This window comes from Saccopteryx leptura, chromosome 1, assembly GCF_036850995.1.
Source record: "Saccopteryx leptura isolate mSacLep1 chromosome 1, mSacLep1_pri_phased_curated, whole genome shotgun sequence".
In the NCBI taxonomy this organism is placed as follows: domain Eukaryota; kingdom Metazoa; phylum Chordata; class Mammalia; order Chiroptera; family Emballonuridae; genus Saccopteryx; species Saccopteryx leptura.
In genome coordinates, this window is record NC_089503.1 from 65,600,258 (window position 1) to 65,621,530 (window position 21,273).

The window sequence follows — 21,273 nt, forward strand, 5'->3', positions numbered from 1 at the left end:
CAATTTAACACTATATGGTATATTTTGTCTCACTGGTAACATTGGTTTCTAATTAAAGGTTACTTATTTCTTCTGATTTTAATACCCAGAGGGTACTGTGCAAAAAGCAAGTAATTATTAAATCAATCTATAATGACTTTTTGCTAGGTTGACAAATCAAAGTGGTTTTAAATGTATTTTAAGTACTTTCTCATATTTTATTTATTAACATTCTAACTCACTCCAAAAAGGATTTGGGATAGACCATAAAAAAGGCCAAACACACATTAAGATTTCTGGCAAAGAAATAGGCCTCAAACCATGAAACACAGAAAGCATCAGGCTACGCTAGCCAGAAGGGTTAATATTGGGATGAACATTAGAATTGGTTCTGAGATGTTTTGGTAGTCAAGGAGATAAATAGATGATATGTTGCATAGTTTCTTACTGCCTGATAAAATGCAGTAGACCAGTTCTTTATCATTTTCCTTATAAATTCTAATGGAAACTTATCTCTTGAAATGGCACATAAAAGGGGTCAGTAGGTAAGACAATGAATAATGTTTTCAATATATTTTACAACAAATGCATATCGGTTTTTCTTCTGATATTTGCTAAAGACCAAAAGTGTACTTAGAATTGAGACTGATTAGAAATACAAATACATAACATGATACTTAGAGAAGCTCCCTTAAGTATCTTTTTCTTTTTTCAATTAGGCCTTTGAAATAGATAATTGATAGAGTTTTTCAAAATCTCCATTCTATATCATTGGTTTCTTTATTTTATGATTTATGAAACTTAGCTATTGAAGTTATCAGCTACACTCTCCATTCTTATAATTTATGTTCATTTAACTTACATTCATTGGCAATGATTAGACAAATTGATATCTATTCAGTGCTTTAAAGTACACAGAATACCTTACTACCCATACAGAATATGTTACTATTATTGAATGTGACCCTCACAAGAACACCAAGTAAGTTTTATTAGTACCTCCATTTTTTACATTTGAAAACTGACAGGATAAGAGATAAGCAGATACCTGGGACAAGTCTACATGCATAATGGATACATTAACAAAATAGGGGTGGAGGTAGGGCTGACGAGAGTGATGGTGCTTCCATTCTTTGCCAAAATAATCCATTTTGAAATAGCAGTGCCATCTAGTGGTTACTTTAACACGGAAAGAATGAGGATGTTTCAAGATGGCTCCTGGATAGTGTAGTCAACATTTTATGCTATCTCGACATGCATTATTGGAGCTTAGAACATTTTCTGCTATTTGACAGATTCTGACCTTTTGATATGGAAAGTGCACCACATCTACCCAGAGTCAGTCAAAGCTATTGATTCTGATAAATGATTTGACCTCAACCAGTGGTTTTTTTCAAGTTATTTAATGCTTAAGAAAGCCAGCAATGTAATCTGAAGAGGTCAAGTGTGCTTGGGAAGGACCCTTGACAAGGTGTCAGAAAGAAGATGACTGGTATGTGCATGTGTCAGAGAAAAATAAGACATGTTCTGTATGCTCCCCAAGAAAAAGGCACCAAAATATTGTCCTACGAGTAAGATAGGGTCTATGATAACAACAATAACTAGCATGGTGCCTCACATTTTAAAGGTTATAAGACCAGTTGACATGCATGGCAATAAACATCTTTGCAAAATATTGTCTCTGGCTCTTCTATAAATTTGTATAGGCAGTGTGTACTTTTCTTTGTTGGTTCATGTCAGTAGCTTTGTTTGGAATTCTCGCTCCTCTCCATCTGCACACTGAAGAGCCAACCAAAGTGCCACCTTCCCCTTTAAGTTTTTCCTGACCCTTCTTTAGTTTATCGCCTTGGACGCTGGTTTTCTATTTATCCAGGTCTCACCACACCTCAATGTTACTTCGAACACTTACCTTTATTTGTTTGCATATGTTCTGTGTTCTCTGCTAGATCAAAAAGACTTAGAGTATCAAGTTCTATTGGCTACTCCCTGAAATATATGTCCTATCCCTGGACTAGGGTCTATTAGTATGACCCCCAAGATTCCTGGGTGGCTGACCCTTGCTCCAGTTCCACGGGTCAAAGTTTAGAAAAGCACTTAAATCAGTGTTGTCAGCCTGAGAAGGCAGGGAGTGACAAATGAGAACTGTTTTCGAGGCTGGGTGTAGAGAGCTGCACTGTATTCTGTTAGCCGTGCTGCATATTGCACAGAGCCAACTGCGATAAAGTGCACCTCGCTGTTAGCAGATGATCTCAGCACAGGGCCGTTCCAGTGTCATGTACAGAGCCTGACCTTGTGGGTGGGTGGGTGGGTCAGCCGAACTTTCTATAGCTTTGAGATGCATATGCAACTTCATATCCCCCAAGTGAGGATTTTGAAGTTGCAAAACTTGCATCTCTTCCTGTGCTGTATAACACTTTAGATCCTTCCAGCATCTTTATTACATAAACTTTCTCTCTTTTTTTTTTTTTTTGTATTTTTCTGAAGTTGGAAATGGGGAGGCAGTCAGACAGACTCCTGCATGCGCCCGACCAGGATCCACCTGGCATGCCCCCCAGGAGGGCGATGCTCTGCCCATCTGGGGCGTTGCTCTGTTGCAACCAGAGCCATTCTAGCGCTTGAGGCAGAGGCCATGGCACCATCCTCAGCACCCGGGCCATCTTTGCTCCAATGGAGCCTTGGCTGCAGGAGGGGAAGAGAGAAACAGAGAGGAAGGAGAAGGGGAGGGGTGGAGAAGCAGATAGGTGCTTCTCCTGTGTACCCTTGCTGGGAATCGAACCCGGGACTTCTGCATGCCAGGCCAATACTCTACCACTGAGCCAACCGGCCAGGGCCAACTTTCTTTTTTATACTTTAGGTAATTTATGCTTGATTGACCCAAGTGGTGTATGAAGTTGTCATCACATCAGTCTGAAGCTACTACTGTGATAGTGGCTGTGCCCTTAGAATAATATTTGGCCCAGGGTATGAATCTCATATATGAGTATTAAATAAATGCAAAAATAAGTGAATGGATAAACACATGAATTACCAAATAAATGGAGAAAGGAATATATACAAGAAGTATATGAGATGGTACTATATTCTATGAATCTACTCATTTATTCAATTGACATTTATGAGGTACTTCTGAAGAGCCAAACTCTGTAAGGTGTTGGAAGGAAGCGTTTGGACACATGAGTCAAGTGTCAGATTGTGGTATAAAGAAATCTAGCCTGACCAGGCGGTGGCGCAGTAGATAGAGCACTGGCTCAGCAAGGGGTTACTTGGTCTGCTGAAGGCTCACTGTCAAGGCACATATGAGAAAGCAATCAATGAACAACTAAGGTGTTGCAATGCTCAACGAAAAACTGATGATTGATGCTTCTCATCTCTCCGTTCCTGTCTGTCTGTCCCTATCTATCCCTCTCTCTGACTCTCTCTCTGTCTCTGTAAAAAAAAAAAAATATATATATATATATATATATATAAAATAATAAATAAATAAATAAATAAATCTAAATAGGGTGGTGTGTTTCTCCTACTTCACAGGACACAGCTCAGCGACCCAGCGAGTCTGACATCTGCCCCTGTCTTTACAAGGTAGTTGGGAGGTGTCCTAAGGTAATAGAGCACTGCAAAATAGAAAGCACAGGAAAACACAAAGCAAAAACAGCAAGCAGCCATGGTCCCACTACCAAGTTAAACACTGTTGACATTTTAGTATTTACAATTCCAAGAATATTAACAAAGCAGAAGCACGTACATGCTAATGTTAACGAAGTTCTGACTATGTGCTGGCACTAGGCATTGTTTCTCTTTGCAAGTATTTTTTTTTACGTAACTACTGTCACAGACATTGTGGTGCACCATCCAGAGCTCCCCACCAGAACCAAAGGCAGGCTTTCTAGCTGCTCGGACAGTTGTCTTGCTGACCATGCTCAGTGTTAGGCCTCAGCTGTAAAGAACTGCCTCTTCAGCTCACCATATTCTGGGCCAGCCTGCATCCAATACTGAACCATATTGGGGAGTAAAGGGCTATCCCCTCCACCCCAGCTTGGGACTCCTCTGATGGCCAGTCCCAGTTTCAGAGCTCCTCGTGGGATTAGTTTTGTTGTGACTTCTCCGTCTGCTCACAGCAGCTGCCATCTTTCCTTCACAGGGGCCGGTCCTGAGAAGACTCCTAAATAAGGCTTCCCATGCTGACCTCTATCTCCCTGGGCTTCCCAGAGGACCCCCCACCCCACAACCCACCACTGTTCCTTGAGGGTAGGTAATATCATTACGTCATATTTTAAATTCCCACTTTACAGATAAGAAAACTGAAGCAGAAAGAGGGAAGCAAGTTGTTCTAGGCCCTGCTGAAAGGGAAGGGCTTTGCAGCAAACCAAGGTCACCTGGCTATTGAGATGCAGTGCTGTACAAACTGATTAAAGAGTCAGTTACTATGAAAACTAAGGGAAACTAAAAATTTAAACTTAGTTTTCCCTATCCAAGAGAGCAAAAGAAAAATTGTGTCTCTTTAGGCATGAGTTTTTCCCTCCCAGCTTCTCTCACTTTCTCCTAGGCCACAACGCCCAACGAACAGGGACCGTGTTTGGTAGTGTTACAATTTAGACTGCCAGGAGAGAATGGGTAGTCTCAAACCTGAAGGACATGGAGGAGAGTGCTTGAAGTTAAGACTGTGGAAGCCCCAACCCTGGAGAGTGACATGCCTGAGACTGAGGAAAAGGCTTTGACTTTAAGCAGTTAATACCAAGGGTTTGCATCCCATTTCCAGAAAGCGCCTAGGAGTTGTGACAGGACTTCTCAGATGTAGCACACGAATGCAGGAAGCAGTTCACAAGAAGGTCACGGTTTTAGGTGCTGTGGCACAATGTCCCCATGTTTAGTATGTGGGACCACCAGCTTTAAGAGGAAGAAATGGGCTTGGATTATGAGCATCTTTAAAATGGTATGAGGAGCCAATACCTACCCCATATTGTGTCAACACATAAATTAAAGCTCCTGTAGCATCCCATGGATGCCACCCACTAATGTCTGAGAATGACTTTAGCACCAGTCCTGTAGGTAGATATCACAATAAGGTGAATTTTAGAAATACAGAACTATGCCTGACCTGTGGCGGCGCAGTGGATAAAGCATCAACCTGGAAATGCTGAGGTTGCCGGTTTGAAACCCTGGGCTTGCCTGGTCAAGGCACATATGGGAGTTGATGCTTCCTGCTCCTCCCCCCAACCCTCTCTCTCTCTCTCTCTCTCTCCTCTCTCTATAATGAATAAATAAAATCTTAAAAATAAAATAAAATAAAATAGAAATACAGGACTATAACATGTCCTGTTAAATGTTGTGAAGTAAAATATAACTGCTTTAAAGATAGATATACTCAGCTAAAATAAATAATATTTATACATTGAAATTAACTAGTTATGCTTTTATGATGCTATTTTCAATGTCTGCACAAGAATCCATTATATGGTTTTTAATAACTTATCTAATAACCGGTTTAATTAAGTAATCCAACATATACTCTTACACATTTAAATTAATTTAAAATTTTATTTTTTGAACAGTGTAATAAACACTGCTGTAAAATATTTTTATTGATATTCAATATTATTTCTTTAGCATCAACTTTTAAAAATGGAATTGCTGAGCCTCATAGGAAATACACATTGTTAGGGCTTTGATACACATTCTCTTTTGCTCTATTGAAAGTCTTATCCAATTTAAATATTCATACTCCAATGTTCCCATACTCTCATCAACAGGTATTCTTTAGGTGTTGCCTGTTTTATGTGAAAAATGTAATCTGTTATTGTTCGGAGGTGTCAACATTCATTTCTTTCTTCGAATGCTTTGATTTTTACAATGTGACCAGTATAGATTCTCAAAGTAGAGGCATTTAAAGGGCCACACTTGCAGAGATCCAGTGCTTTCTGTAAATTCTTTATTTCTCCTGCCAACTAAGAATGTCTTTTCTAGGATTCCTCAGATAGAACCTACACATTGCATGAAAATAATAAATACAAGCAGGTTAGATAATAAAATTCAGTCTTTTTCTCTTTCCCAATCAAGCTTCCTTTCCTTGCATAATATTCTTAAAATGCAAAGGCAATAAAAGGCAACATCACAGGCATTGATCTTGGAGTGTAGACAATTCAGAAAAGCTCACAAAAAAGCATACATCAAACCCTCTTATCCTCCAAGCAATATACTCTGACCTTTACAATAATTGCTATGTTTCTCCTTGTGGTCAGCATCTCTGTTTTCTCTAATATTTGTGGAGATTCAGTGGAAACATCTTTGTATTTATTTGTGTACTTGTTTATTTATTCAGGATGTTTACACTAAGCACTTACTTTGTGTCATACCAAGTTTTTATTTTCATATTTATCACTTTTAAAATCTATTTAAAAATCAAGCCTGTGAATGTAATATTAGTATCTGTATTAGATTCCTGTAGCAAAGTTATCTACCACAAACTGAGGGCTTAAACTGCAGAAGTTAATTTTCTCAGAGTTTGGGGGCTAGAAGTCCAAAAGCAAGGTGTCAGCAGGGTTCATTTTTCCCAAGGCTATGAGGGAGAATCTGTTCTGTGCTTCTCCCTGAGCTTCTGGTGGTTGGTTGCCCATCTTCTGGCATTCATTGCTGTGTACAAGCATCACTCTGATATCTTCCATCATGTTCAAATGAGGGGCTTCCTGTCCTGTCTATATCCAAGTTTCTTCCTTTTATTTATTTTTAATTTATATTTATTTATTGACTGATTTCTTTAGAGAGTCAGAGAAAGGAAGGGAGAAAGACAAAGGGATGGGGGTGGGGGCAACTCATTTATTGTTCCACTTAGCTGTGTGTTCATTGATTGCTTCCTATAGATGCCCTGACCAGGGATAGAACCCATCATCTTGGTGTTATAGGACAGTGCTCTAACCGGCTAAGGACTCTAGTAATTTTGAATTAGGGGATCATCCTGCTCCAGTATGACCTTATCTTAACTGGTTAGATTTACAATGACCATATTTCCAAATCAGACCACATTCTGAGGTACTGGGGTTTAGGACTTTAATATATAAATTTGGTGGAGGGATACAATTTAACCCATAACAGTATCCCATTTACAGGCATGAAAGCTGAGCTTCAGAACATACAATATGTGTGAAGGATACACACTGAGTATTAGCTTATGTAGGTCACTGTTTTTGTGCATGAGACAACCAGGACATGAAGTCATCGCACTCTCTATCACACCAAGAGATCCTGTGATTTCAAAATCACTGACACCTGACAGAGCTGTTCATGAGGCTGAAAAAGTAGATAGGTGCTAAAATGGCAGGGGGTTCTGAAGTCCAAATTGAGATATTGGTATTAATTTTAGAGGAAGTTATAAAAAATTCATGAGAAAGTGAGTGAAATAATCAGTTATATAATTGGTAGTTAAGGATTAAATAGTCTATATTTCCCAGAATTGAATAGTTTTACAGTCAATTCCTTCTCTTCCTAATACTCATGATCATTATGGTTAGCTGATATTAGGGTATAACTCCTTTGCTGGTATCACAACTGAAGTTGGTGGCAAAACTAGGAATAGAACCATGCAAGTTTGGCTGCAGGAGGGGGAGAGAGAGAGACAATGAAAGGGGAAGGGTGGATAAGCAGATGGTCACTCCTTCTGTTTGCCCTGACTGGGATTCAAACCCAAGACTTCACTTGCTGGACTGACACTCTACCACTGAGCCAACCGGCCAGGGTCAATCATATTCCAACACTACTAGGAGATAGTGTCAGACCCCACAGGGCTAAGGACTCAGTCTCACAAGGCTGCCCTCACTTCAGCTGCCAGTCACAAGTTCTGTGTCCCTAGGCTACCAGCACATCTGTTCAAGTTGGCTACAAATGCAGGGGTTCTCACAACCCCTACTCAGGTTAATGAATTTGCTAGAAATACTCATAAAATTTAATAGAACACTTTCTTATGTTTACTGGTTTATTATAAAGGCTACAACTCAGGAACAGCCTAAAGGCTACAATTCAGGGACATGCAACTCTTCTAAGGGAAGAGATGCATAGGGCAAGGAAGGGGGTGGAGGTTCATGGACTTTGATGCCTTCTCTGAGAGTACCACACTTTCAGCACTTTCACGTATGCAACAACCAAAAGCTTTTCAAAGATCACTGTTAGAAAGTCTTTTATAACCCAATCGACAGGCCCTCTTCTCACTTCCCGAGAGGGTGATTTAGAAGGGGACTGAGAATTTTCACTCTGTACTATGTCTTTGGGGGGAGGGGGCTCATCCCGAGTCACCTCATTACCACTGGCTCCAGTATGTTCCAAAGGGGCTAATATGAATAACAAAAAAGATCTCTAATACTCAGGAAATTCCAAGGCTCTCTGTTCTAGAAACCAGAGAGCAAATACTGATTTTATTATACTATATCAACCTTAGAGTGATAGATTAAATATAATTAGTAGTAGTATTATTAGAATTATTTAATCACAAATATCTTCAACTGATGATTATTTTTTTACTTAGCCTGGGCATTTCTAGTCACCAAATTAAAAGGAAAAAAAAATGACTAGGAGTTTTTTAAAAATTGTCAGGGGGTGGGGGGCAATCAGCTTAGATTTGTCCAGCAAGTAATAGTTAACATGGCATAACCTCTATCCCATTTGAACTTCTAGCCAGGCTGATCTTCCTGTGATCTAAGATCTCATCTCGTCAGATCTAAAGGATATATGACCTTAGTTGGCTTAGTGGAACCAGCTTTGATTCCTTCTTGTTCTCAACATTAAAAAAAAGAAGAAGAGGCCCTGGCTGGTTGGCTCAGTGGTAGAGCATCGGCCTGGCGTGCGGGGGACCCGGGTTCGATTCCCGGCCAGGGCACATAGGAGAAGCGCCCATTTGCTTCTCCACCCCCCCTCCTTCCTCTCTCTCTCTCACTTCCCCTCCCGCAGCCAAGGCTCCATTGGAGCAAGGATGGCCCGGGCGCTGGGGATGGCTCCTTGGCCTCTGCCCCAGGCGCTAGAGTGGCTCTGGTTGCAACAGAGCGACACCCCGGAGGGGCAGAGCATCGCCCCCTGGTGGGCAGAGCGTCGCCCCTGGTGGGCGTGCCGGGTGGATCCCGGTCGGGCGCATGCGGGAGTCTGTCTGACTGTCTCTCCCCATTTCCAGCTTCAGAAAAATACAAAAAAAAAAAAAAAAAAAAAAAGAAGAAGAAGAAAGAGATAGATGGGTAGCTAGATAGACAGACAGATAGAACAGAACTGGTCCCAAAGTATGCTGAATATGGCTTATTTGGAACATGTGGCAAACAAGGCAGCTATGATTCAACTGGCATACAAGACTTCAGCCTCCTTGGCCCATCAATCACCAGTGTCTCCATTATGGGAAAAGTGTATTGGAGAAATGAAAGTGGAAACACAAAGTGAAAACAGAGAGCAACACGCATTTTCCAACCATCTGTGACTGATGGCTTGTAGCATTTCAGTCTCCCTGCTGGGCCAGGCCCAGCTGGCAGAGGGGGCTCTTTCCTGGTAACAGCAATACTTACTTCACTAGAACTAAATTTGGGAGAAGAGATGAACCTATTTTTTTTTAATTTTATTTTTTTAATGGGGCAACATCAATAAATCAGGATACATATATTCAAAGATAACAAGTCCAGGTTATCTTGTCGTTCAATTATGTTGCATACCCATCACCCAAAGTCAGATTGTCCTCTGTCACCTTCTATCTAGTTTTCTTTGTGCCCTTCCCCCTCCCCCTTTCCCTCTCCTTCCCCCCCTCCCCCCGTAACCACCACACTCTTATCAATGTCTCTTAGTTTCACTTTTATGTCCCACCTATGTATGGAATAATGCAGTTCCTGTTTTTTTCTGATTTACTTATTTCACTTCGTATAATGTTATCAAGATCCCACCATTTTACTGTAAATGATCTGATGTCATCATTTCTTATGGCTGAGTAGTATTCCATAGTGTATATGTGCCACATCTTCTTTATCCAGTCATCTATTGACGGGCTTTTTGGTTGTTTCCATAGAGAAATGCAAATCAAAACTGCAATGAGATACCACCTCACACCTGTTAGATTAGCTATTATTAACAAGACAGGTAATAGCAAATGTTGGAGAGGCTGTGGAGAAAAAGGAATCCTCATACACTGTTGGTGGGAATGTAAAATAGTACAATCATTATGGAAGAAAGTATGGTGGTTCCTCAAAAAACTGAAAATAGAACTACCTTATGACCCAGCAATCCCTCTACTGGGTATATACCCCCAAAACTCAGAAACATTGATACGTAAAGACACATGCAGTCCCATGTTCATTGAACCTATTTTTTTTAAGAAAATATAATAATCACTCAAACTACTTTTGTGAAGAAGAAATCAGCACTATGAGAGCACTATAAAAGTCTCCAAATTCAATGGAAGTCCACCCGAAATGATTTCAGGTTATCTCTGACACACTGAAAACCTTGTAAATAGAGAGATGACAAACAAAACCAGCATCCCCTGTGTGATTAATAACCTGAAAAATTGCCTGGCTGTTCCCACAGGTCCTGGTCCCACTCAGCATCTCAATCGGAGACAGTGGGCTGACCTTGTTAGTCTCTGTTGCTTCGATTACAGTTCTGTCTACCCAGAGAAAGTGTTGGACAGACTAGCATTTCACCCCCTCTTCGTTTCCAGTCTGAAGAATTCCTTGATAAATTTACAGTTCAATAGGATTCATAACCAAATGACTAAGTGCCCTTCTGTGCCCTTTGCTACGGACATGGAATTAGAGATATGAACTACTGAAATGCTTTCCTCCAAGACCAATGGAGTCAAAGAGAAAGACATGGAGAGAGAATATTCTAACATATCAGAGTGCATGGTAAGCCTAAAAAGGGTGATGTGGAAGTCTGGGGAAGATTACTATCTCTGGCCTGGAGCTTGAGAAAAGATTTCCTACAGAGTATAAAGTGAGCAGGAGTAGGTAACGTATACTTGGTCATGGAAACTTGCACTGTAATTTTAACTACTCTTTTATTAACATCAACTTTCCATACCATCCTCTTCCCTAATGATAACATTAATTACATGAGAGTGTGTGTGGTACTGACTGATTTGACAAATGAGAAAACTAAGACTTAGTGACTTTCAATAAAAGAATTGGAGCCAGGACTTTGAGTCCAGAATATCTGATAATAAACCTGGAAGTCTATATCAAAACCGTGGACTTTTTGTTTGCATTTAATTTTCTTCTCAGAAATGCTTCTTCTACCTTCTGCAATATGAAGGTCATTTTTCTTAACTACAAAGAAGAAAGCAGTTCTTCTATAAAAATATGACAGAAAATGTGTTATACTGATTCCAGGACCTTTACATAGCTTGACAATGAATGACCCAACGATCAGTCCAATCTATTCTACTATTCTCTTTTCTCATTTGCGAAATGAAAGTTACCCATCTGGCTGCAGTTCTCACCACTGCCTAAGTTCCCCTGCTCAGCTATAGAGGCCTGCGGTCCCTCAGAGCTGTGGTGACCCCTTCCTTCTTCATGGCTGTGTTAGACATATTTCATGGCTTGTACTTCCTTTCCTTTGAAAAACATTATTAATTGTTCCAAATGTCCTTTTCCTATCAGTCTTTTCCAATTATATCCTCCACTAGACAGGAGTACATCTGTTATATTCTCCCCTATATCCCTATTAGATAGCCCTGTGTCCGACATAGTGGTATTTATAGTTTACTCAGCAGCCTTCTGTTGAGGAACTAAGTTATATGTATTTAAGGTAAAATTGTAGTATAGATGCAAACTTCCACATTTCTAAGACATTTAATTGTCTCCTGGATGGGCACATTTTACCTGGATGGGCACTCTATACTTCAGGATTTTAAAAATTTCTCACTTGGAACTTATATGCAATTTTCTCTGAGCCCTGCCCATATTGTTTTTTCTATCACTTCTGCTTTTATTCTCTGAGAATTCTCTTTCTTGGTTCCTCTTGTGATCCCGAGATGTGCCATTTCTGTTTAATTCTACAAACTACAACTAGTTACTCTATGACTTTCAGAGCATAACAGGTATTTTAGATGGAGATGTCAAATGCACTCAGATAACAAAAACCAGTCTTCCTTTTTCTCCCAAGCCAGGCCTCTGAATGATGTTCTCACATAAAAGGGCCAACTCAGAAAGACAGGCATCCCTGGACTCTTGTCGTTGTAACTGTTCAACTCTACCAGCCCAGCACCATAATACCGTCTCTAGGGGTTAATAGCTTGGTCTTCAAACCAGGTGGATCTGAGTTCCACCATATCCCAGTGATATGACTTAACTAAATCTCTCTGCAGCTCACTTTTCTCATAATAATGCCAACCTCACTATGGTTATTGTCAATTAAACACAAGAATGTATATATTAACAGAAGCGGGCCATTTTTTTCTTATCCAGGAAATGAATCAGAAGAAGCATGCTTAAGCATAACAGGATAGAATAAGATGGAATTATGAAGGTGAAAGAGACATCACTTTGTTTTATGCAATTCTGAAATATCTGGCAAAACCTTTAAAACCTGGTTCAGTAATCACTTTCACTTTGAGATCTTCACTTACATGACTTTTCTTCTCTCCATTTCTTCCCAACACATGCCTGCTCCTGCACAAAACAAATACCCTTTCTTCTATGTGATTTCTACCTGTGGCCTGGGCTCAGGACCAGAAAGATCCTGGACCTGACATGTTTTATTGTGTAACCTTGGCAAGGCAGCACTTAAGGTCTCTGAGCAATAATATTTAATAATACTATCATGTACATGATACCTGTTAATCATGAAATAAGTGTAGTCAGGATGGATACATTTAATTTCATGTGGATATTGTAAGGCATAGTGACAATATTTGAAAAGGTCTGACACAGGAGAAACTTGTTGACAACTACAGAGTGTTATAGCAGAGGCATTTATTAGTGCATTTATTCTAATCTTTTATATTTATTTTGCTCTATCCTTCTTCTTACTCTGAAGTATGAACTCCTCATAAACAATCTTGTGTATCCATCTGTGTGTTCAGAGTAGGTACTTAGAGAATATTAGCTTACCTGAGCCAGTCTAGCTGTCCTTACTCTTAAGATCTGCATGTAGTGTTGGGTGTGAGGATGAACCCAAATCAGACAGGTGGAAGGGGAGGGTGGGGAAAGAGAGGGAAGGAGAGAGAGAACACAAGTGCCTTTTACCACCAACAATAGAACTCAAAAAAGAGACACTGTTTCAAAGGCATCTTCATTAAGGAACGCTGCTGGTGCACCTCTGTCCTCTCCTCCCCTGCCTGGCCCAGGCACCAGCAAAGCCTGCCTGTTCTATGTTGCTGTGTGAGTCCTTATTCCCCAGTTTAAAGATCCACCTCAGTGGCCTTGCCTTTCTCCCTCCAATGCCCCCCTGCTCTTGCGGCCTTCTCTGAGCTCCTGGTCACACTTTATATAACATAATTATCGTTCAAGTTGACTCCTCAGTTCCCAGAATGCAGAGGTTACTCTTTTAATTGCAGTGGGTTCTTTTAAGTTCCTGCTTATTTTTAATTATGAATGCCTGAAGCTGGCCTGCCACAGTAGATCTCTTGGCTCCCAGGAAACAAGCCCAAGAAGCTGAGATGGATAGGAGTCCCATTTTCATGCAAATTACTTCCACAACAAAGAAATGTGAGAGAAGAGACTCATTTCTGCATTCCTGAGAGGTGACACTGGCCTTTGAAAATGTCCAGCTCCACATTTAGAAGAGGTTTAGATAAAACTGGCTCATTATCCTCTAGTTCCAGGCCCTGTAAACATATCAGTACCTCAGCTTCCTGGCCTGTGTGTAGGGCTCATTTTTCATATTTTGATTGGCAGGATGAGCCTTAAGCTACACTTTTAGTTACCTAAAAAAAAAGAAAATCTGTCTTCTGGAAACCCAACTCCTCAGTCTAGTAACTATACAATATCTTTTTAATACGGAACCAGTAGCTACGACCCACAGGTGAGAATCTTCTCACGTCCTTGCGCTCGCTGCATGGACATTTTATCTATGTGCCGGTACAGGGTTGAACAGCACAGTGTAGTGTGTCATTATTATTTCCTTAATAATACTTTAAAATGTTTAACACTAATTAAAATATTATTAAATTAAACTGCTTTATTGTTTATTATTATGAAATGACTTTAAGTCCCTTCAATCCTGCCAAGTACCCTAAATGTACGTAACCCTGCTAAATTCCCCATCACTGAAATCCAGTCTGGCTCTGGGCTCTCCGAAGGTGTGTAAAGTCATCTTTGCAGTTCTTGCTGATTTAGGTGAGTCCTCCTGCCTCTTTCTGCCTCACTCTGTTTGGGGGCATTCTCAGTGTTGTGAGGGTGAAAAGGGGAAGGACTCCTCATAGTAACCTGGCGCCTTCCTGTGCCATAGAATAAACTAACTGCTTTAATCATAGTCTTTCACTTAAATCTGAAATGACCTTATTAAAAGGTATCACTAGCCCCAGGTTTCTAAGAAGAAAACTGCGGCTCAGCGTGTTTAAGTAAAGCTAGTCTTGGTCTGGGTTCTCCAGAAGCAGGAAGACCCTCAATGTCTGCAGAAGTGGAGCAGTGTCACCATGACCCACTGGGACCCACTGGAACTCAATCCAACAATGAAAGTCTAGATTTACTGGGTTTTCCCCTGAGGTAGGAGGAAGTGGGGGTGTCATCCACAAAATTCTGTCAGTCATTATTGAAGGGCTGCTTCTGAGACATTTGTTTCCTGCCCTTTACAGACTGCAAGAATGGGCAGAGCGGGATGCCTCTTCCTCTTCAGAGGAAATCTTTATTAAAAGAAATTCATACACAGGCATTTGGAGTCTATGGCTGCCCATCAAACTGTTGGGACCTAAGAAGTAAAAAGAAAAGAAGAAACTAACATCTGCCACAGCTATGTAGCTCATAAAGATCAGAAGAGGAATTCAAAACCGGGATATCTGGTTGCAAGTACATTGCGATTCTACTATAGTGAACAATATCATATGCTTATAGAGAGGATAGGAGTCAATATAACTGGAGGGTTGTTTGTCAGTCTGTATTTAGAATTTATGTCAGGCATATAAAAGAGAACCTTAAAATTGCCAAATAGTACACAATCTGAGGTCACAGCATGGTGAATATAGATGTGCTTCTTCCTTTCAAACACCACTCACTGCAGATGGTGGCCAGGCATCTCAATGTCCTGTTTACTACAGCACCTGCAGCCTGCCTCCAGGTCTTGCCCTCACCTCTACAGAGCTGGCAACCCTTGAGTTGGCTGGAAGAGGAAAGAGCTCCCAAATGGCAAATGCTTCCAGCTTCCTAAGAACGCACTGTCTCGGGAAGAGGCTGTTTCTCATCTTCTACGCCATCACAACTCTAAGAGCTGCTGGAGAAAAGATATGTCCCATACTTTCCATATTCAACAATTATCTACTTCCTTCTAGGATGCTGTCAGGACCACTGAAGCATCTCTTTGCCTTTCACCCTTCTCTGGATCTGTTATTGCCAGAGATCCCTCCCTGACCCATCCTGTCACTCGTGTCTTTCATTATTTATTCTGGAACCCACAAGTCAGTAGTACACTCTCTTCATGCTTCCAGCTACTCTCACAAAGTTCTTACTCCATTCACCTCTTGTTCAATCTGTCCAGCAACTACAACTGCTTGCCTTGCAGCTATTGTTAGTGAGGACCTCTATTTTATTTTCCATGTCAGAAACTGGGCATTGGCTGTCCATCTCGCCATTCTTCAAAACATTTTCTTTTCTCCCCTCCTTCAAAAACCTAACTCCGTGAAAACTGGCATTATTAGACTGTGTCACCTCTTCCTTCTCTTTGTTGCTGTCAGCACCTGCCTCCTCATCCATCCCTGCATTCACTGGTAATTTCGGTACATGCATTGCCATTCTTCTCCATCCTTGTCATCGTTCTTAATGATTTCAAAATGTGTTCGGATGATCCATTCAACCCTGGGTCCTCTCTGTTCTTTAAAGTAGGCTCTCAGGCTTTTTTTCACCACTCACCTCAGGCACCCACTTGTAGGCACTCCTATTATGAACAATTGACAACACCAATAACTGGACCCTATCCCACAATTCCTTTACTACTTTTTTCATGTCCTGCTGACTTACATTCTAACCCCTATCCTAGCCTCATTCACTTTCTTAAAGATCTTCTCTCTTGTGTTTTCTATCCATTTCATTCTGTCTTTCCCCACTTTCCTCACCCAGCTCAGGCCTCACTCCTCTGTAGCTAGAGTTACCCCTTTTTCCTCTGTCCTACCTTCCTGGCAGACCCGTAGCCCTGGGTAGAGCTCAATTCCCAGTGACTCTGCTCCTGCATCCCAGCAGCTAACCATTCTGCAATATACACAGAGTAACTGTCTGGTCTCACTTTAAAAGAATAACCACAGGCCTGACCTGTGGTGGTACAGTGGATAAAGCGATGACCTGGAATGCTGAGGTCACCGGTTCAAAACCCTGCAATTGTCTGGTCAAGGCACATATGAGAGTTGATGCTTTCTGCTCCTCCCCTGCCCCCGTTCTCTCTCTCTCTCTCTGTCTCTCTCTCTGTCTCTCTCCTCTCTAAAATGAATAAATAAAAAGAAAACAACAAAAATAAAAGAATGACCACAAATGCCCACGGGTATTCCAGAATTCCTGGTTATTCTGTGCCCCTTCTTAATGCCTACATCTCCATCACTTTCATTACCTAACACTTGACCTAGAAAATAAAAAAATTAGACTTCCATGCATTAAGCCACAAAGGACAGTTCATTCCACAGTCAGATCTTTAGCTTATTTGCTCCTATCATTGTTCCAGGTGATGGGGACAGAGTGTGCACAAACTGGCGAAGGCCTCCCTGTCAGACGGCTCACCCTCTGTCACAATGCCTCCCACTTCCCACCCATATTAGTACTCAAACTCCGTTCTCCTCTTGTTGGTACTTCTCTCGTCCAAGGCCAACCCTCCATTTGACGCCTGTGTTCTAGCCCCTCCTACTTTCTCAGGAAACATGCTCCTGCAACTATGCTCTGTGTTCCTAAACTTCAATTCCCACTTCTGCACTGGATCATTTCTAACACTGTACATACACACCCTAGCATCTTCTATCTAAAACATGAAACAAACCCACGAAACCATCCTGTGACCCCTGTACTTATGCCTCATTTGTAATTTTCCTTTCACGGCAGAACTTCTCCAGGATTTACTGTGGCTCTGGTTTCACATCCTGGATGCACGACCCTGTCCAGTCCAGTCCAGTCTGGTTTTGCCCTCAAGCCTTTGTCATATCACCAGCCCCCTCCAGGCAGCCTACTATTATGGTCATTTCTCCATCTTCATAGATTTTATATTTATAGGATAAAGAGGGTGGGCTCTGGAGACAAACCATCTGGGTTTAAGCACCAATAGTGCTAACTTAACAGTTGTGTGAACTTGAGAATATTACTTAATATTTCGGCATCTTGATTTTCTCATCTGAAAAGTGAGCATAATGATTGCATATACCTCTTAGATTTGTTATGATAATTAAATGTATAAATATATACAGCATTTGGGCTGTGTGCCAGATACAGAGTAAGTGCTTAATTAGTGTTAGCAATGACGAGGATGACAACAATCACTACTATGGATATTATGGTAGTGGTAACATTAGAATGCTGACCTTACTTGACCACTAAGCCCCATCTCAGACAGTGGAAAATGCCCTCCTGGCATTTGCTAACCTTTCCTAACTCCTCTTCTGTTTGACCTGCAAATAGAGGGCTCAAGGCTCAGGACTGGAACTATGATTCTTCTCCATCCATACTCTATCCCTTGATGAGATAACAGTTTCTAAATGGCTTCTCTCCTAAGAACAAGACTCAGACACTGGCTGCCCACTGGACTGCTCCACTTGAGTGTCTGAGCTGCATTTCAGAACTGACGGAACACTAACAACTCTTCCATGTGTCCCCAATTTTTTCCAAATCCTTAGGAAATGGCACAACTATCCATCTAGCTGATTAAACCAGAACATGTATTGCTCTTGATAACACACTTTTCTTTTCCCCCATGAGTTACACTGAATGTTTGAGTCTCTTCAAAGTTCATATGCTGAAGTCCTAATTCCCAAAGTTAGATGAAGTCATAAAGGTAGAGCTTCCATGATGGGATTTATGCTCTAATAAAAAAAAAAAGACCTCTCTCTCTCTCTCTCTCTCTCTCTCTCTCTCTCCCCTTCTCCCCCATGTGAGGATTTACCAAGAAAGCAGGTGTCTGCAGATCAGAAAGAGAGCCCTCATCAAACACAGAATTTGCCAGCACCTTGACCTCAGATTTCCCAGCCTCCAGAACTAGTGTTTGAAATCAATGTTTGTTTTTTAAGCCACTCAGTATAAGTTGTTTTATTAAAGCAGCCTGAGCCAATGAAGACACCGTGCTTCCACTTAATTCACTTATCTGACCAAAATGTTCTGAGTATCTACAATATATGTCCATCACTCTTCTAGGTACTAAGGATACAGATATTAACAGACAACAAGAAATTCTTGTCCTCATGGAGCTTACATACTTGTCTTTTGACTCCACCTTGAAAATAAATTCAAATCTTTTCACTGCTCTCCCTGTTTACTCCAACTCCGGTCACCGTTCAACTTTATTGGGAGGACACTGGCTTCCACACTCTTTCCCTCAAGGCCACACTGGCCCCTTTACAATCTACCCTTTACATGGTGAGCAGAGTGAACTTGTGCAAACCCTGCTGATATTGATGCAAACACTTCTCATTTTTCTTGCAGTAAAAGGAAGTCTCGGCCCTGGCCGGTTGGCTCAGCGGTAGAGCGTCGGCCTGGCGTGCGGGGACCCGGGTTCGATTCCCGGCCAGGGCACATAGGAGAAGCGCCCATTTGCTTCTCCACCCCCACCCCCCACCTTCCTCTCTGTCTCTCTCTTCCCCTCCCGCAGCCAAGGCTCCATTGGAGCAAAGATGGCCCTGGCGCTGGGGATGGCTCCTTGGCCTCTGCCCCAGGCGATAGAGTGGCTCTGGTCGCCACAGAGTGACGCCCCGGAGGGGCAGAGCATCGCCCCCTGGTGGGCAGAGCGTCGCCCCTGGTGGGCGTGCCGGGTGGATCCCGGTCAGGCACATGCGGGATTCTGTCTGACTGTCTCTCCCCGTTTCCAGCTTCAGAAAAATACAAAAAAAAAAAGGAAGTCTCTCTGCCCTGACCGCTGCTCTGACTTCATCCACCTCATCCCCTCTTGTTCCCTGGGCTTTAGGCATATTGGCCTTCTTTCCGTTCTGCATTAGAACTATTGTGTCAGCTTCCCCACTCACATTCAGGTCTTAGTTTAAATCTTACCTCCTCACAAAGCCTTCCTTGATCACCTAATATTAAGTAGGCCCCCATCATGTTCCTGAGAATATTTTTATTAACATCAATCACTCTTACTTTTCTTGGGGTACTATCACTTTAAGCTTTGTATTTTCTTCATTGACATGGTTAATGTGCTAATGATTTCACTCTTATTTATGAAGGCCAAGGCTTCTATTAGTTTTCACTGTTCTGTCTTTCATGGTACTTTAATCACTACCTTACACATAGTAGAGACAAAGTAGTATTTTATACAATTTTCTGAAAAATAAAATAACAGTGGGAAGATATGAAAATAAATCACTTTGGGCTAGAAGTCAGCAATTCATTATTTAAATGCTAACTCTGTTGCCTGACCTGTGGTGGCGCAGTGGACAAAGTGTTGACCTGGAACGCTGAGGTCACTGATGCAAATCTTTGGGTTTGCCTGGTCAAGGCACATATGGGAGTTGATGCTTCCTGCTCCTACCCCCTTCTATCTCTCTCTCTCCTCTCTCTCTTTCTTTCTCTAAAAAATGAATAAATAAAATCTTTAAAAACATAATAATAATAAAAAAATAAATGCTAACTCTGTCAATAGCTACAGAGAATAGCCCTTGGGTACATTGTTGTCCTGGGATTCAGTTATCTTATTTAACAATTAGGTAGCTTAGTGACAGAGCCTCATAACGACAATAACATGATCATTGGCAACAAAAAGGCCTGGTTTTTTATTTCTGGCTCTGTTGCCTACCGGGTATATGCCTTTGAGAAGCTATTTAAGCTCACTCTATCCAAAGAGTTGTGAGAATTAAATAACTACAGAAAAACTTAGCCTAGGGCTCGGTACACATAGGTGCCCCCCAAATTCAAGTTCTTTTCTCTTCTCCTTTTTCTACTCTGAGCTATAAGCAAATTCCTTGAACTCAGCAGACATTAGCTAATGATGTACTGAGAGAAGCACAGAGAAACAGAAAGTACAAAAATTTATTTTTCTTTTGTCTCATTTCCAGGCATCATGAGGTACAAAGGACACTCCCAGTTTTGTTTAGTCCCGAGCTAGAATACACTAAATTAATTTAAATTAAGAAAGAAGAAAAAGAACCTCACCAAGTATGTGCTTACAAGGGCACGTGATCTCTGTACTCCGAAGAAAGTTTATGCAAAACTTTGCAAAGCCTGAGTGAGTCCTCCTTCCCAGCCTAGGCTGTGCCCAGGAAAGAGCATGCAGACCAGGATGCTACTGGAGCTTCCAGGGCCTTTCCTCTCTTGTAGTCTTCAGGCAGGGCGACACCTGGATGACACCTGGGCACACCCGAGAGTCATCTGATTCCTCAGGGAGCCTCCTAGATGCCACAGCTGCTCTGAGAGCCCTTACCTGTCTCCTTGACACTTTCTCCCTAGCAGAGAAAGGGAGTCTATATTTACTGAGTCCCAACATCTGTCACCCACACACGTAGGTGATATAAAACCTTCACAACAAATCTTAGAGTAAGCACCATTTTTGACATTTTACATTTGTTGAGTTTTTACTAGTTACCAAGCCCTCTGACAGGCATGTCTCATATGTCTTCTCAATCTTCACAGAAATCTTGGAAAGAGACATAATTGTGCACTTTGTGCAGACGAGGACATTAAGATTTGCAGAGGTTTAACAATGGTGGGAAGTCTTTCAACTGGACAGTGGTAGAGCTGAGAATGAAAATGAGATCTAACTCAATGCTGCATGAACCAGAGTAATTAAGCCTGAAGAAATCACAGACCCCCAAACAGAGTCTATGCAAGTATGCTGATATACATGCACCTATCTGATTTATTGCTCATATTAGCCTAATAAAATATTTTGTGATTTCCTGATGTGCTATAAGCCATTTGTCTTCCAGGCCTAAATTCAATTGTTCACTGCATTCAATTGCCCTTTTCTTTCATACTCAAATGATCATATTGTCCTTTAGGCTGTCAAAGCCCAGGC